The sequence below is a fragment of the Uloborus diversus genome, unplaced genomic scaffold, assembly GCF_026930045.1.
Source record: "Uloborus diversus isolate 005 unplaced genomic scaffold, Udiv.v.3.1 scaffold_11, whole genome shotgun sequence".
Lineage (NCBI taxonomy): Eukaryota > Metazoa > Arthropoda > Arachnida > Araneae > Uloboridae > Uloborus > Uloborus diversus.
The window spans coordinates 2517251-2535590 of NW_026557765.1; the positions used below are offsets into that span (position 1 = coordinate 2517251).

General features: G+C 32.3%; 1 pseudogene; it reads left to right on the forward strand.

The window, feature by feature from the left end:
* LOC129232190 (uncharacterized) overlaps positions 1-18340 on the forward strand; it is a 222266-nt pseudogene that overhangs the window by 119593 nt on the left and 84333 nt on the right.

The window sequence follows — 18340 nt, forward strand, 5'->3', positions numbered from 1 at the left end:
CAACTTCTGAACTTTTTTCTTGATCTCAAATAAGCATCAGAAACATGAGTTTATATGATTAAATCATTGGAAAATTAAAAACTGATTTATTTCAAACAGGCAGTCATGACTATGGTACCAGAAGCCTGGCAAAATGACGATGCGATGAATTCCGATAAGAAAGCATTCTACAGGTGGAGTGGCTGTGTAATGGAACCTTGGGATGGTCCAGGTATGTTTTACTTTTGTGGGCAATAATTTGAAAAATATGAAATGCATTTTAAAAAGTTGCACGTAAATTAATTCTTAATTTGTGCCACTTCACTATTGTGTTGATGCAGTGCAAAGTACAGTGGATGCAGGTTAATTGAATCAAATCCTTGAAAACAACAAAATACTGCAGGGGCGGATCCAAAATTTTTTGTAAGGGGGGTCAAGTTTTAATCTCACGCCTGATGTACCTCCTATGTATAAAAGTATGTTATGCAGGGGTGATAATTATCCAAGGGGGATGGCGCACCCTGCCCCTCATATGTTACGAATCCCCCTCCAATGATATCAAAACCCTTTCATACTACCTCCCCCCCCCCTATTTTTTTTCAAAGGCGTAACCATGGATTATATAACTCCGAATTTTCATCAAAAGTCATATTTCTTTAGACAGACAGGCTGGTCATGTTACCGTAAACTTTGAATATATGAGATTACTGCTAAAAAATAGCTGGATACATTTACATCCACATTTTATAGCACACACAACATGTGTTTTGAAGTGGAAAAGTGCTCTGAGAAAACGTTTGGCTCATTAAAGGTGATTGTTCTTTTGAAAATAAACCAAAAACTCAAAATAGCAATAGCCCATCAGTAAACGAACCCAGTCATATCCTTAGACATGCTGAAAAGAATTACTTACGGAACGAAGTAAAAAAAGGTTGGTATTAATTCCATGTTCTCTTTTTTTTTCGAATCTAAAAATGTGAAGTTTGATAATAATCGTAGCAGCTGCTTAAAGTGTATGTCCGGTATACTGGACACAAGGTCTGAAGGGGCTAAAAATGCAATTTTAGTATTTCATTATGTACGGTACCTTTCTTTCTGCAACCTTTCTTTTATAAAGAGAAAAGTTCAGTTGAGGACCTGAATGATTCTTGGTACTCAAAACACTTATAACTTTCATTCAAACTCTTTGAACTATACATATTATTCGGAAAAAAAAAGAAAAGACATGCTTCAGTTCTTAATTTTTTTTCTAAATTTTATTTTTATCAGTCACCCCCCTCTCCCCCCTCCATAATGAATTACTCAATCGCTCCTCCTAACAGGATTGTCTGGATCCGCCACTGCACTCGGTTACTAAGTAACTTCAGTTATAAAATTTTTATGTGCTTAATGAAATGCAACAATGCCAAATGATTTAATTCAATAAAGAAAAAAGAGAAAGTGCAGATTTTGAAACAATATTTTTCATTTCAGCATTGCTAACATTCACGGACGGCAATTTGATCGGAGCCATCTTGGACAGAAACGGTTTGAGGCCTTCAAGATATTACTTAACAAAAGATAATCACATGATAATGGCGAGTGAAGTGGGAGTACTAGACATTGAGCATTCAAATATTGCACAAAAGGTAAAACATTTTAAGTGTACAAATGTAATTTAGATTCATGACTAATTTAGATGAAGACTACACGGCTTCTATACTTCTTTTGTTAAAAGTAAGGCCCTGGCACAGATAGTAAATATTTATCTAAAGAATTTTGTTCAGTGATTTATCTAAAGAATTGTGTTCAGCGTAATGGAAGGCAATGCACTGTTAACATATACCATGAGACAAACTTTCCTGTCCTTTACCAATTGATATTATAAAAAGCTTCTAACATTGCCGTTTCTTTTGCTAGGGACGACTACGACCGGGTCGAATGTTATTAGTGGATACTCAGAAGCACCTCTTTATAAAAGATGAAGATCTAAAACTTCAAATTGCTCAAAAGCGACCTTTAAATGACTGGTTGAAAGAAATGGTATGTTTTATTTTTTATATATTTTTTGAGAAATTTTACATTCAAAGTATTTACATTTTTAGGAGCAACTTTTTCGGTAATTCTTGGTTATGCGATATAAGGTTTTTAGTATGAAATACCAACTCAGTCCTTGAATTTTCAAAAGTTTTTATTTAGTAATTCAATACTTCTTGGGGAGATAATACTATCATAATACAAAGCAATTTGTAACGCATCCAACTCAATTGGGCGAAAAGCTGTAATCAAAACCCGGTTTTACTTGAAAGATGACTCGATTTGTAAATGTTTGTCTCTTCTGCGTAAGTTTAGAGGGTAGATTGAGCTGGTTGGGATACTACAGTGAAACCTCCCTTAACGGACACTCCCGAATAACGGACACCTCTAATTAACGGACATTTTTGCAAGTCCCAGTCCCTCAATATAGGCCATTCCATGTAATTAACTCTGAATAACGGACAGTTATTTCACAAAAAAGTTCCCTTGCGATCGTAGCACTTCCGATTTTTTTTTTCTTTTCACAGAACTTGCTTGCCTTACAAAGCTTTTCATCCTCCACAACTGATATTCCCCCCCCCCCCCTTGTCATTTCCTTATCACTGTTTCTTAGAATTAAAAGGGTGGTAATGGGCAGCAGAGGCAGCGATTGGGGCTTAAAAAAGTTGGGGGGGGGGGGCAGAAAAAAAAAGAACTTAAAGACATGGTACTTTTTGCGGGCAGCAAAAAATGAAACAGAAAAAAAAAGTCATAATTTTGTTACGGCTAGTTTTGAGAGTATTGAAGCAGATAAGTGAAAACTGATGTCAGTCTAACAATTAACGTACATTTTTCTTAAGATTTTAATGAATTTTGTACACAATAACTATTCAAAAGTAAAAATAAAAAAAAAGAGGAAACTGGGTGCTTTTTCTAACTGGGGCTCTCGGGAGATGCAATTGAGCAGACCGGCGCCGGTAGTAGTCGGCTGTGTCTTATAGGTTAATATTTTTACGCATATTTTACCTATTGGCGCCGTGGTTTCGTTGGGTTGTTTAATTTTTAGACATGAAAAAGATTTGCCCATATTCAAGGTCATATTGCCAACTGTCAATCATGCAATAGTGATACTCGAGATAAAATAAATAAATTAACCATAAAAAATGTGTGTGTGGGGGGGGGGGGGGGTTGCTCCGCCGAATCACCGTCGCCGTCGTTGGTAATGGGATATTCATACCCTGAGATGAAGTGAGAGGCAAGCGAACCTAATTTTCATGCAGCAATCGTAGCTTTGCAGTTTCAAACTTTCCTAAAGGTGTGTTGATTTTTTTGTGTGACAATATTATTTGAGTTTTAAAATGGCAACTAAAAGAAAGAGTGACATTGAAAGAAAAAATTAATGTTTTGGATGTTGCCGAAAAAGGAAAAATAAGTGTGTTGTTTTGCCGATCGTTTTCAAGTTGGGAAAACTCAAATCAGCGAAATTTTAAAAGATAAAGACAAAATCAGAAAATTGTGCACAATTAGAGACTTTTTGGAAGCACTGAAATACAGTGAAGAATTGAAAAACTTTTTCCTGAGCAAAGGGGACATTGAAGGACTTGCTAAGGTAAATGATTTAATTATATTGAGAAACAGGCTTGTAATGCAAAAAAGAGATGTCAAACTGTTTTAACTGATTACTTTAATTGATTACATGCTTTTTAAGACAAGTGTGTGCAGTCAGTATACCTTTATTTAAAAAAAAAAAAGATTAATTACACTTGACTTAAAATGTAGTAAACCTTTCGCAATTGTTTCGATTGTGTTCTACAAAGGGAACAACAGCCCATTTTGAAAAAGGTAAATTAAGTAGTTCCTCCTAATAGCGGGCACTTCCCAATAACGGACAAAACTTCTGGTCCTTTGACTGTCCGCTATTCGGAGGTTTCACTGTAAATGCCTGACATATTCCTTTTAAAAACAAGTAAATAAAACTAAAAATTAAAAAAAGAAAAAAAAAACGAACTGAGTCATAAATGTAGAATCAAGAGAGAACATTGAAAAATCTTTTAAAAGCCTTATGCACTTAAAAATCAATTGCAAGTACTTTATTTTTAACAAATAGAAACTGGCAACAGATTAAAATTTTAAATTGTCCCATTTTCTTTCCTTGTCAGCCAGCTATGAATTCGGTTACCAATGCCGTGAATAAAAACTGAGCCTTAAAATCTGCTTTTAAAAACGTTATATTTCAAATTCTATATAACATGGAAATTCCACGCACATTCCATCAGACGCAAAAAAAAAATGTCTCTTGATTTTGGTACTAAATTTTTAAATGTGTTTTCACTGAAAAAGTCGCGAAAAACCTCTTAGATAATTTTAATTAATATCTTGGTTAATTAATGTCATGCAAAGATACAACCTAGCTAAGAACAATTTCAACCCACTCTCCTTTTGAACAAAAAATATTTTTCTGAAGTGTTAAGGTCTGAAAGATCATTAAAATTTCAGTGTATATTAACCTACTGACCAGAATCCTCATCCAATTTCAGGAAATAATGAGTGATGCAGTTCTATTAAATTTCTCTAGGCAGAGGATATGAAGTGCAGTGCGTTTAACACATTATTTTTCCAAATAAGTTTTTAGTTGGCTTGAAGAGAAAAAAATCACAAAATTGTTTAAATCATATTTACAGTTTCGAAAGAAACATAATGTGGAATTTGTCATGAAAAGTGAGAAATATCAAGTTGGGATTGTTTGAGTAAAAACATTTAAAAAGGGAATGCAGCAAAAAGAAACAATATACAGAAAGAAGTAACACTGAAGAATTGAAGACAAAACATTGAAGAATTTTGGGATCTAAACGTCAACAAAAAGTGTTATATACAGGAGACTTATAAATCAGGGTTAATTGTATGTAATTAAGTAATGTTCAATGCTTAAAAGTGCCACACTTTCTAAAAAATGATTTTGGAAGAATGTCAATTGCTTTTAATGAGGAAAAGTATAGTTTATGCAATTAAAATCATGGTTCTTTTCAAAACTCAATTTCTTTTTAAAAAATATATCAGTACTTTAAGTTCTGTAAGTGGAATAATTTGTGCAAATGCTAAAAAAAATGTAATTTTGCATTCTTTTAAAAAGAAAAAACCTAAATAAAGTTGGCAGTGCAAAATAGGTGTACTTAGCATTAAAATCTTAAAATTAAAAAATGGAACTTGTGTGAATCACATTTGCTAAATCAAGTGGATTTTCCTTGATCATAAATTGTTCAAATGAAATTAAATTCACGACATTATCAGTTACTTAACTGTTGTAAAAATTGTTGGAGATGGTTAATGCTTTCCTTGTAAAGTGATGTATGTGAAATATACTCATTACTCTCATAAGTGAGCATAACCTTTTTCCAAGTATAATCAGACAATAAAAATAAACTATGAGGTTGTCCATAAATGAAAAGGCACATTTTTTTTCAACATATTTGACCCCCTTCCCTCTTGTCCTACTTTACCTAACCCCCTCTCCATCCCTTATCACATATCATGCTATTTTTCATAAGTGTATTGCTATAAAAAGGGTGATGCCACACTTGTTATATATATATAAACCCTTCCCCCTCTCTAATTACAACTCCTCATATCCCCCTCCTCCCTCAAAACGTGACATTATTTGTGAACGACCCCTATAACTTTTTTTGTAATCTTGTTATTAAATGATTAATGTGCATGTTTGTGTGAAAACTACATTCTGATTATTTAAACTGTCAAATGAAACTATTTAGCCTTCAAAAGTTTTTGTTCTTTTTAGTTTACATTAGATGATTTGCACACTGCTGGATATGCTGCTAGCCATCATACTAGTCACCCAAAGTTGGATCCCAACAAACGAACTATGAGCCAGGCTGTTGAGGACAGAAGATTGGCTCTCTTTGCTTACACTATTGAAACAATAAATTTGTTATTAGTTCCAATGATCGATACAAAGTAGGTATATGATTTCACCTCTCTGCTTTAGGCATTCTGTGTGCGTTAGTTGTTTGACATTGGTGGGAAAACATTGGTGTTTAAAATAAAAACATCAATGGTATTGATACATCGATCCAAAAACATCCATGTTTGAAAGATCAGACATTTTAAATGTGATAAATACCTTTGTGCTGAACAGTAAAAGTAAGAAATAACGTCAAAAAAGCACAAATTGCAGTTTACTGCAGACACGTGTTTCGACCTTCGTGAAAAGACATCTTCATCCATAAGCTCATTACTTTTTGCATTGGAAAAAGGCGTTCCCTGTAATGCCGAAACACGTGTCTGCAGTAAACAGCAATTTGTGCTTTTTTGACATTGCTATTTCTTACTTTATTTGAAATGTATATTTCTGCCTTGCTAAGCACAAAAGTCATATTTGCAGTTGAGTTCAAAAGGAGAAATTTCAGTTTTAAGTTTAGTGCCTCCATGCATTCGATCCAGATGCAACTTTTAAAAAATTTTTTTACAGATATTTCCCATTGACAAATGATCTTAAAACGTTGTATTTAGATGAAATATGTGACAAAGAACCACCTGGTGGCCGTAACTCATTTTTGACAAAAAGTGCAGATATGACTTTTGTGCTTAGCATGGCAGATTTCTGCATAATAAACTCTAAAAAATATTTTAATGCTAGAACTGCATTCAGTAATTAATCTATTAATTAAGATTTTGAATTGTCAAAGAAAAGAAAATAATGATGATAATTATTAACATCCTAAATTAAGTAACGCAATAGGATTGTTTTTTTTTTACATTTATGTCTTTGTCTTTCTAGAAAAGAAGCTCTTGGCTCCATGGGCAATGATGCTCCGTTGGCTTGTCTTTCTCTTTACCAACCCTTGATTTATGATTATTTCAAGCAACTATTTGCTCAGGTCACCAATCCACCCATTGACCCCTTTAGGGAGAGGATCGTCATGTCTTTGGTAAATTTCCTTAGTATTTGTCTTTTCTAGACTTGTAGTTGCTTTTTACCAGTTAATTCATTATTTGTGAGCTGTTTCCTTTAATTTTCAGTTTAAAAAATTAATATTTGTGTAATCATTTTTGCTGTCAAAAAATTGAGCATAATAGATGATCAAAATTCCCCAGTGATCGTAATTCATAATGTTCGAGCTAATTATCCAAATTTTATGATATTTTGAATAATGTTTCATATATATAATAATAGCAGCAATAATAAATTTATTAATAAAAGAAACAGTTATACACACTGCAGTTAAAATGAGTTAAAATGTTTAATATGATTTAACATATTTTATAGTGTTTCTTAAGTGACAAAATTGTTTTAAAAATATAATCACTAATATCATAGATATTACAATGAATCATTAACTTGATTAAATATACACTGCAATCAATTCTTTTAGTGGATAAACATCTTAAAATAAACACTTTAACATAGTTCTTTATTAAAGTACCAGAAAAATGTTTTTTGACCGTCTATGTAATTGATATCATACTAAAGCATAATACTCTGGGTAAGAAATATTTTTTAAAAATGTTGCTGTTATAATCTAATGATTCAATTTTCATTATAGAAAGTTTCAATATTCTTTAATTTTTTAAGCAATTTAATAACATACTTTATTCACAAACGTTTAATTTTTAAAATATTTTTTCAACTGTTATTCCTGTGCTTTGAAACAAGGTGCGTACATGACACTTTAAAAGTCCTTGAATTTCTTTTCTTTTTTAAGGCCTTGAAATTCATGGAAAATTTGATAATGTGAAAAAATGTGTGGAAAGTCCTTGATTTTCTTATTATATTCCCACAACCCTAGTAAGCAATTATTGCAGTGAAATGTGTCATGCAGAAAGCTCCTCCTACAAAGTTTTTTTTTTTTCCCTCCAAAGTTGGGAAAAAAACTAATAAATGTCCTGACCAAAATGGATCTGCCTTACGTCGACATAACTTGTAACTTTACGATGTTTTTCAATTAAATATGCAGACATAAAAGTATGAAATATAATTTAAATTTAATATTTTATGTATCTTAAACAGTTGTGGTCGCTGGGGATGAATAAAATAATCATACTCGCCTCAAACGAACATGTGTTTTACTTCAAAAATATGTATTAATACATATTGTTTTAGATAATTTTTTTATGCTTTGTCGAGGCACATAAATGCATTAAATATACAATATAAATATTTTTGAAATGTATAGTTAATTCATTACAGCTAAGATACTGTAAATTAAAATGTTTTAATGCATCTATCTGACTTGTGTTACTTCTCTGTATTTTAGTTCCATTTTTTTTCATTTGTACCATATCCTTTAGTTTTTGTCATGAAAGATCCTTGAAAGTGCTTGCTTCAAATCTCTGCAAATTGTGTGTGCGCCGTGATTGGAAATATATTTTATCTAATCTGCTGTGTAATGTTTTGAAATATTTCTCCCCCAGGCATGTCCGATCGGACCCGCAGCCAACATTTTAGAACCGAGTGCGCAGCAGTGCTGTCGTCTGTATTTGGAGCAACCCATTTTATCCTTGAAAGACATTGAGGCTCTGAAGGCTACTACATACAAAGGCTGGAAAGTAAGTTATATTGATGACATTTTTTTAATGAGTACTTAAGGCAGCCACAATTCGAAATTTTGCATTGAAACATTTTACTTTTTTTCTGCATTGCTCAAAATTTAACTCTTTATATCATGTCCTTATGCAGTGGCGTCACTAGAGTTGGAGGGGCGGGGGGGGGGGGGGGACTTCCAACTCAGGTGACACCCAAAATGAATTTAAGAGTTTATGAGAAATGAACTCTTAATTTCATCGTTCTTGATTCCGCATTTATGAGCACTTAGTGGAAGCATTGATTTGCCAGCAGCATTTACTGCGAATTTGATTCAGCACCTATAATGTTGAGAAACACTATAGAATATAAGTATTTCCAAATTCTTTGAAAAACAGATGCATTTTTTTTTTTTAAATGCAAACATACTAAATTTACGCTTACATTCTCATGGGCCTTCATATGTGAGGGCTCAAGCCCCCCTCCCCCCACACTTAGAAATCAGAACTTCCTTGCTTTTAGTACTTTTTTCTTTGCAAAAATGTTAAAACATTTCTTCTCCAGCCACAAAGGAATAAGTTAGTTAAAATGTCAAATTATAATAACTATTCTGTACTGAAATCGGTTTTTGGGGGAGGGGGGGTTGAATATCTTGCTAAACCATGGGGAAAATATCTGAACCCCCCCCCCCCCCCCATGATTTTGCATATGGGTGTCCATGTTTGTTCTTGTTGTATAATTACTGAATTTTAAATTTTATTTCAGACAAAAGTGATCGATATTGTTTATCCTGTTCAAGAAGCTGCTGATGGGCTGCTTCCAGCACTGAAAAGAATCTGTGCAGATGCGAGCAGTGCAGCCGATAATGGTTACTCTTTAGTAATCCTTTCCGATAAGAAGGCAGGTCGAGACTACATACCAGTCAGGTGAGACTTACTTTTAAAAATTTGTTTGTCTGTTAGATATTTTTAATAACAAATTTATGGTATTTTTAAGAAGGAAATATGCCAGTTTTTGTGAAAGTGAAGTTGGAAAATAATTAGTGATTGCTTTGAAAGGCTTCAAAGCATTCTCATATTAATTTTTGACATATTATATTGCATTTAAATATTAAAAAAAAAAAAAAAAAAATTAGTACAACCTAATCTGTGGGATATTTAATGTTTGTTTTGTGGAATTATGCACTATAGTGTATATCTTCAAGTGATTTTTAGTAGAGAAGACGTGTAAGCATAGCTAGATAATACAGATGCACAGGCACACACTGTGTGCTGATATATTTGTTACTGGGCAGGCACATCTGCTGCATTTATGTCTATCGCTCAGTATTTTTAATTAATACCAATATTAAACTATGATTCTCTTCAAAATCTGTAGATAAATTAATGAAAAAGTTCATCTCTTTTTTCCATGGATACATGATTAAAAGCAAAATAAGCATTGCATTACTAAAAATTTTACCTACCTGCTGTTTATTGTTTTACATACCTGCAGATAGTTTTGAGTTGTGTATGCAGATACTTTATATTTATATCTTACTATCTGTGTAAGAGATTTCTATTTCTTACATATCGGGCTTAAACTCTAATTTCATTTCTGTTATGGTATTGGTCTTTGAATATTCAGGAAAATTTTCTTGACAGATTTTTGGTAGATGAGTGCTTATGTGCCGCTCAAAATGTTGTCAGTTTTTAAACTTTATTCCCAAAAAAAAAAATGTTAAGAAATAGACCATTAGTATCAGAAAAAATATCGTAATTATTCATACCCAGCTCATGCTGCATGCTCAGTGGGGGAAAAAGAATGTATTCCCAAGTATTTTTCAAACCACTCAATGTAAATCTGTTTCAAACTACTTTTCTTTTGGTGCGTTCCCCCTAACCCCTTGGTGAGTTCTTTCAAGATTTTATTTTTCTATCTACAGCACAAACAAGTACAGTAGAACCTCTCAATAAGGGACACTAAGCGGACCAAACATTTTGTCCCTTAAATAGAGGTGTCCCTTATTCGGAGGTGGATGAATGGATGCATGCCATGTACTTAGTAGCATAGTATCACAATAAACATTAACACTAACAATTAATACTTATAATTAAATACTGAAAATGTTTCTTATATGCTAAATGAAATTCACAGTTATTCAAATTTCTAAGTTGATATTTCATTAATTAAAATGTAACCAAAAATTTTGTAATGGCTAAGTTTTGTTGCATACAGAAATAATTTTGAAGTAATTCATTATATATATTGCATATGTTATGTAAATTACAATGTAATACTGTATGAATTACAATTAATGTTCAAATTTTAAGTTTTGAATACAAAGCTAATTAGTTGCTGTGCACTCTCCGTCGGACCTGAACCTACTTGAATAAGTTGTTGAGAGGGCAAATCATGCATGTTAATTTCAGCAAGGTTTTTTTTACAATACATTGCTTGTTTCCTTCACATATGCTTAAGTCAAACTTAACTCAAAATATATTTTTGGAGGAAAAGGGAAACTTGAATTCTAGTAAATTCACTATTTCTTATGCGCTAATAAATTATTTTTTGCATTTTTTTGGCTTTGTTACTGTCCCTTAAACAGAATGTCCCTTAACTAGAGGTAAATACATGGAAGTCCCTATTCAAAGGGACTGGGACCAGAAAAAATGTCCCTTAAATAGAGGTGTCCCTTATTCGGAGGTGTCCCTTAAGGGAGGTTCTACTGTATTATGTTCAGTACAACTGTAATATTGTACTTTCAAAAACAAGGAAACATCTCCGGACAGGGAGATATCCCCTTTTGCATCTCTGGAAGAGGGTGGCCTTCACAAACACTCTCCTCCAAAAAGCAAACTCTTGTATTGCTTGGCAAAGCCAAAACCCCAAGTTGCTCTTGGTGGTGGAGAAGGCACTTACATAAGCAATTACATAAGCAAAAGCATTAACAGCAGCTGTTTAAAATATTCAGAAGTTTTCTAATTTTTTTCCTTGTACAAAAGTAAAATCCTGTTGCTCAATCACTTAAATCAAGATCTTATTTTTCATTCTTTTTTTTTTGTAATGCAGAGTTGTTATGTCTTGTTGACATATTTTTAAAAATCCTTTCCAGTGCTTTGTTAGCTTTGGGTGCAGTTCATCATCATCTGATCAACAAACTGCAAAGAATGAAAGTGGGTCTCATATTGGAAACTGGAGAAGCAAGGTAATTTAAAATCATCGGTCTAATAATCTTGACTTTCGATCACGTTCTTCGCAAAAAGAAACCTTTCTGATTGCATAATGCCGTTACAGGGAAGTTCATCACATGTGCGTGCTTCTGGGCTACGGGGCAGACGCCATTTGTCCTTACCTGGTCTTCGAAAGCATGGCCGAGTTGCAAGACGAAGGCGTAATCAGCGAAAGTTTGACCGAGGATATGATATTCAAGAATTATGTCGAGGCCATGGAAAGAGGGATTGCCAAAGTGAGTGAATTTTCTTGAGATGTGTATCTTAATCCTTATAATTTTATAAAAGTCTCAGATTTATCTATATTGCATTTGCAAATGATGAAACACATCTAGTCCTTTTTTCCCCTCATAAACGTCAGGTCTTTAATCTCAAGTAATCAAAATGTGTAATACTTATTTTTCTTCAAATTCTGGTCATTTTTCTCAGTTTTTCTTTTAAACAAATTTGCTCTGGTTAAGATTATCCTCATTATCCTTTTTTTCTCATTCCCAGCTTATTTACTTTTTATTTTTTTTTTATAAGAACCCAATTCACACTTTTATGCTCATAAGCAAGGCAGCCAAATCTAGGGTTTCCCCCAAAGATTTTGGATTTTCAATATAAATCTTGGTTTATTGGGATTTTTAGTGAACTTCTTGGATTTTGCACAATATTGATAGAAATGATACATTTAATAAATATTTTAACTAAAACATATTTTAACTGAAATATCATTTTGTGGCTATGCAAGCTAGTATTTTCCCCACTTTTTCCACATGCTGTGACTGTATAAAAAGATTACGTCAGGAAGAAGCAAACAAAAAAAGAAGAAAAAAAAAGTTTCCCTTTCTTATGAACTTATCCATCCCCGTAACACCCTTTTTTTAACAACGTGTGGTTTTTTCATTTTTTAAAGAATTCGTCCCAAAAAAACAAAAAGCATGAAATTTGCTCAATATCATTGCTTTCTTAGGATTTTTGATAACAATATCGGGGCTAACTAAAGATACATATTAAGATTTATCACGAGTAACTTGTATGTTTTGAAACATAAATTAGTTTGGGAAACCTTTTAATATTTAAATGGTTCTAATTAAATTAGCGCACAAATAAATCTTAAAGAGGAACAAGTATAAATTTTTACGGCCAATTGCTTAAAGTTTTAGGCACGTATGTATAGGATTCGTTTTCTTTTAGTAATGGATCTTTTATATGAACAAATTAGGTGACATTTCATGATGGTAACATTATTTTATTTCTGAAATACATTTACACTAAAAAGAATAAAATAACAGATTTTTTAAAAAAATACTAAGCACTTTTCATAATGCACCAAAAAGATAAAATAACTTTTCTGGCTCAGAAAGGACAGTTTCAGTATTCCTGTAGTTTTCAATTCTTCCTAGAAAATGACACCACAAATGAAGAAAAGTGCGGCCCAAGTCATTTCAAACCAAACTTTCCTGTTAAGAAAAGTATGAATGTTTCAACACTCAAATTTATGATTGAAAGCTAGATAATAAGAAATTCTCTACATGACTTGAGCCGCACTTTTCTTTGTTTGTGGTGTCATTTTCTTGGAAGAATTGAAAACTACAGGAATACTGAAACTGTCCTTTCTGACCCAGAAAAGATATTTTATCTTTTTGAGTGCATTATGAAAAGTGCTTAGCATTTTTTAAAAATTTCTGTTATTATACTTAACAATTTACCAAATACAATAGTAGCAATTAAAAAAAAATAATAAAATACATTTTAAGAATGATTAATTTCATGATCTCACATTTTCTTGCTTAGATCCTAGGAATCTTTTGAGCACAATCTTGACAAATGACATTGGCATAATATAACTTATGTTAAGGGCTTATCATAAGTTGAAATAGGTATTTACTGGAAAATTTAGGAAGGAATTGCATTACCCAATCTTGAACTGAAAATTTTGCTGTAGGTACTTACTTTAAAATTTAAGAAAGAAATGCATTAATCAATCTTGAACTGCAAATTTTGCTGTATTATGGCCATTCAAAGGAAAATGTTTCATTTGAAAAATTGTGTAACAGTTATGTGTGTGTTTCTCTTGTTATTTTTCTGTACTTTTACAGAATTGTAAAATTTATTATTTCTGAGGATTATTTTTTCTTTTCCAAAGGTGATGGCTAAAATGGGAATCTCTACGCTTCAAAGTTACAAAGGTGCTCAAATCTTTGAAGCTGTTGGTTTGAATGAAGAGGTTGTAGATTTTTGTTTCAAAGTAAGTTCTTGCTGCAGCTTTTCATAAACTGGATGCATATACAGTGCTGGTAAAAAAAAATTGCATTACCCTCGCATTTTCACAACAGTGGGATTATGTGAGACGTTTTGGTCGACTGGTTAACGATGAATGTATGTGAAATTCTGCAAAACTTATTAAATAAACATTTAACGGCAGGAATCCAATAATTGTTTACGTAGATGGACTGTTTTCAGGCCAAGGCAAACTGCTGACCCCATGCTCATTTTTCCATTTCTGAATCTGCATTTAGAGAAAAAAAACTACTTAACCCCATGTCAATTTAAGTCTAATGGCAGGATCAAGGTTTTTAAATTGTTACTTACCAGTTTTGCACTATGGCACAGAGCAGAATCATCCTGGAAAATGACCTTTGGAACTGAAGTAAAGTGATCCCGGATAGTAGGAAGCAATTTCTCCTCCAAAATGCCATTATACACCTGAGTGTTTACTGTTTCTTGCACAAAGTGAAGCCCACCAACTCCTTGATCAGAAATACACCCCCAAATCATTTGGGATACAGGACGCTTGACTGTGTGTTGAATGCAGTTGGGATGATATTCCTCTCCTTTAAGACGCGGGTGATGCAATTTTTTTTACCACCACTGTAAGAATATTTTGAATCTTTAACTCCATTTTTGTTTGTCCCTGTAGTTAAGACTTTTTTAATTCTTCGTGTTTAAAAATTGTTTTTTTTTTATTGGTTATGATATATTTGATAAATATTTTTTTTCTGCAGAATACTCCATCCCGAATAGGAGGGATCACCTTCAAAATTCTTGCTGAAGAAAATTTAGAGCGACACCGCATAGCATATAGTGATCGTGACTGTGATAATATGGTTCTCAGGAACCCTGGTAATTACCACTGGCGGAGTGGAGGAGAAAAACATATTAATGATCCTCTAGCTATTGCCAATTTGCAGGTGGGGTACAAATTGTATTTTCGTAACTGATTTGGTTTAACAAATTGATTTAAGACCACAGTACTTTTGACTTCATTCTCATTTTAATTTCTTGAAAATACTTGAAGTTGTCATTTTGTCAATTATTTTACGGGGTCTAAGGACCCTTAACCTTCAAAATGTTCGATTTTCTGGAAAAAATATATGTTATGCCTAATTTAATTCTGAATAATTTGATACCTTATTTATTACCATACGCAAAAAACTTTTCAAGTTATCGAAAAATGCGTTGCCTTTCCCCATAGAGATGTTAACAGCAGCTGTTTAAGCCTCTGTTTCTCAGGTTTCTCGTTTTGCGTGCATGATATTTCAGAAAGTTTTTTATATATTTCCATAAAACTTTTTGTGCATGTTTGTCTGGTTTATTTTTATGATTTGAACCTAAATTTATTTATTTTTTCAAATTATTTATTTATTTATTTTTATTTATTTTTTTTTAGAAATTTTATAAGTTAATATCAAAATTTTGGGTGAAAATAGTTTTTTTTAAATATTAATTTTTATTTTTAGTTAAAATTTTGGTTCAAATCATAAAAATAAATCAGACAAACATGCCTGAAACGTTTTACGGAAATACATAAAAAACTTTCTGAGATATCACGCACACAAAACGAGAAACCGGCACTTGAGAAAAAGGGGCTTAAACAGCTGCTGTAAACATAAATCTCTATGGGGAAAGTTTACGCATTTTCACGATAACTTGAAAAGTTGTTTGCGTATTGTAATAAATAAGGTATCAAATTGTTCAGAATTAAATTATGCATAACATACATCTTTTCCAGAAAATTGACAATTTTGAAGGTTAAGGATCTTTAGACCCCTTAATAAACCTTGCTGATACATAAAATTTTCAGTATAATTATTTGCATTAATTAACCTTTTGTTTGATTAAAAAAAAAATTTGCAGGATGCTGCTCGATCTAACAACAAGAATGCTTACCAGCAATTTGTAGATATCACCATGGCCAATGTTAGGGCATGTACCATAAGAGGACAGTTTGATTTGGTTAAATCTTCCTCTCCCATAGACATTAGTGAAGTCGAGGAAGCAAAAGAGATTGTCAAGCGTTTTGCAACAGGTAATTACATTCTTTATAACAAAATTAGTTTTACTTCTTTTATTTATTGTACAATGCAGGCGCATTACTTTGTATGTAGTTTTTGTGTACCTTTTTTTTTTTTTTTTTGGAAAATACAAAATTCAGTTTGGATGGGTTTTTTTATATATATTTTTTAACAAAATATGTAAGTTTTGGTCAGATTTCGCTGTTTTGCAACATATAAGGAAGCTGATTTTGTTTTTTATTGTTGTTGTTCAAAATGTGTGTGTCCTATCAGTGTAAAATTGCAGGAGTCTTTTGTTTGAATAAGGATTTGGTTAAACTAGTTAAGTAAATGTCTGATCAACTAGAGACACGACTTCATCGTAAAATGAATGCAAATTAGTCGAGACATTGTTTACTCATTCTGGTTTTAATTTTCTTGAATTCTTTAACTTTATGATTTATTTTAGTGAAAAGAAAATTATTCAAATTACAGGACATTGTCTTGTGTCATTTATTGTATTTTGTACCTTAAACTCAATTAAATAATTGATAGAAACAAATTTTCTCTTTTCCCTGCATAATTAAATAATTGCTGGAACTTTTAGTGTTGAAGAACCCTCTCCTTGCTTCTCTCAAAACAGTGGGGTGAGGCTTCTCTCTATTTCTTTTCGCATTTATATTTCCAGGTCAATATACTCCCAAAAAAGCCAAACCATATGCCAAAAAGTCTAAAATAATCTGTTTATTCTTATACTGGATATATTTTTTAAAAATCTTATTTGACTTGTGTGTGTGTTAGATATCAGTGCTGACTATCACTAGCTGAAGATAATTGAGTTATTTTAAAGTACACACTTTTTTTACGAGAATAAAAGAACTGACACTTTAGTAACTACTTTCTTAAATTTTACAATCGATGCTCAAACTGCTTCCGAGAAAGAAAATATTTTTTCATCTTGTTTCCATTATATTAAAATTCAAATCATCGAGATCCGGCCTTGAAGTTATACTTCTGTAGCTCTTTGTCTTTGATTTAAAAAAAAAACAAGATTATGAACTTAATTTGTGCCAGAGGTTTCTGATTTCTTCTTTTTCCTCTGCAGGTGCCATGAGCTTTGGCAGCATATCTGTCGAAACGCACAAAACACTGGCAGCAGCAATGAATAGAGTTGGGGGCAAGTCCAACACTGGAGAAGGAGGGGAGGACCCTGATAGGTTCATCATCACTGATCCAAACAATAACTACAGGTCTGCAATAAAGCAGGTGAGTTACTTTTTAGATACAGTGAAACCTGTGTAAGTTGACCACTTGCGGTGCGCTACTTTAGTGGTCAACTTACAAAGGTTGATTTATATGATAAGGGCTAATTACGTGCCTGAAAAAAGCAATCAACTTAGACAGGTGGTCATCTTACAAGGGTGGTCAACTTCACAGGTTTTACTGCATATTTCACTGAATAAATAATAAACAGGGTGGCGACAGATCAGGGAGATCAGGGAAAAGTCAGGGAACTTTATTAATCAGGGAAAAGTCAGGGAAATATCAGGGAATTTTGAAAAAATAACAAAAAATCAGGGAAAATTGATTTCATGAAGAAAAAAAATTTTTTTTTTTTTGCTTTACAAAATTAAGTACTCTAATTCCCTACGCATTTTCCGCCAATTATCTGTTCAAAAAGAAAGTAAAATTAATGAGGTGCGATTATACACTGCCGTATATTTGTGCATCTTTTTTCCTCTACGTCAAAGTATTGAATCTTACTTATTAACAACAGGATGAACTTCCTAAGATTGCTTCTGTGTCTTTTAGGTTGTTTATTTTACCTAGCTCGAAATTTCTTTTTACGCTTTCAATGCTATGTAAAATAAACAACCATACAGGCAAAGAGGAAGCCTTCATTAATGCCTTAGCTCCTTTGCCTTTATTTCATTGTCTCGAAGTAATTAGCGTACTGCAATCACGATTTCAAGAAGAAATCTTCGGTTTTTGAATTAATACTATAAAAGCTTAAAAGTTATTACTTCTTCGCGTTTTTAATTATATTGCTAAAATTGAACTTTCAATAAAAAAAACTTGCCGTTATACTATTTGTTGTCACCACAGATTATAAAAGTTTTCTTTTCTTCAGACTTAAGTGATTCTTTAATTTTATAACCAAGTTGTAGACTTTTTTTATATATTTTGAAATTAACTAATTGCTTTTTTTTTCTTCTTGCAGTTCAAAGTTGTTTGTTACAAAAGCAATCTAAGATTTTTTTTCGTTACATACTGAAATCATTTGAAATAGAGTTAACTTGTGTACTTAAGTAAATATATTTATTTTTTTATTGTTAAAATGCTGTATTCATTCATTAAAA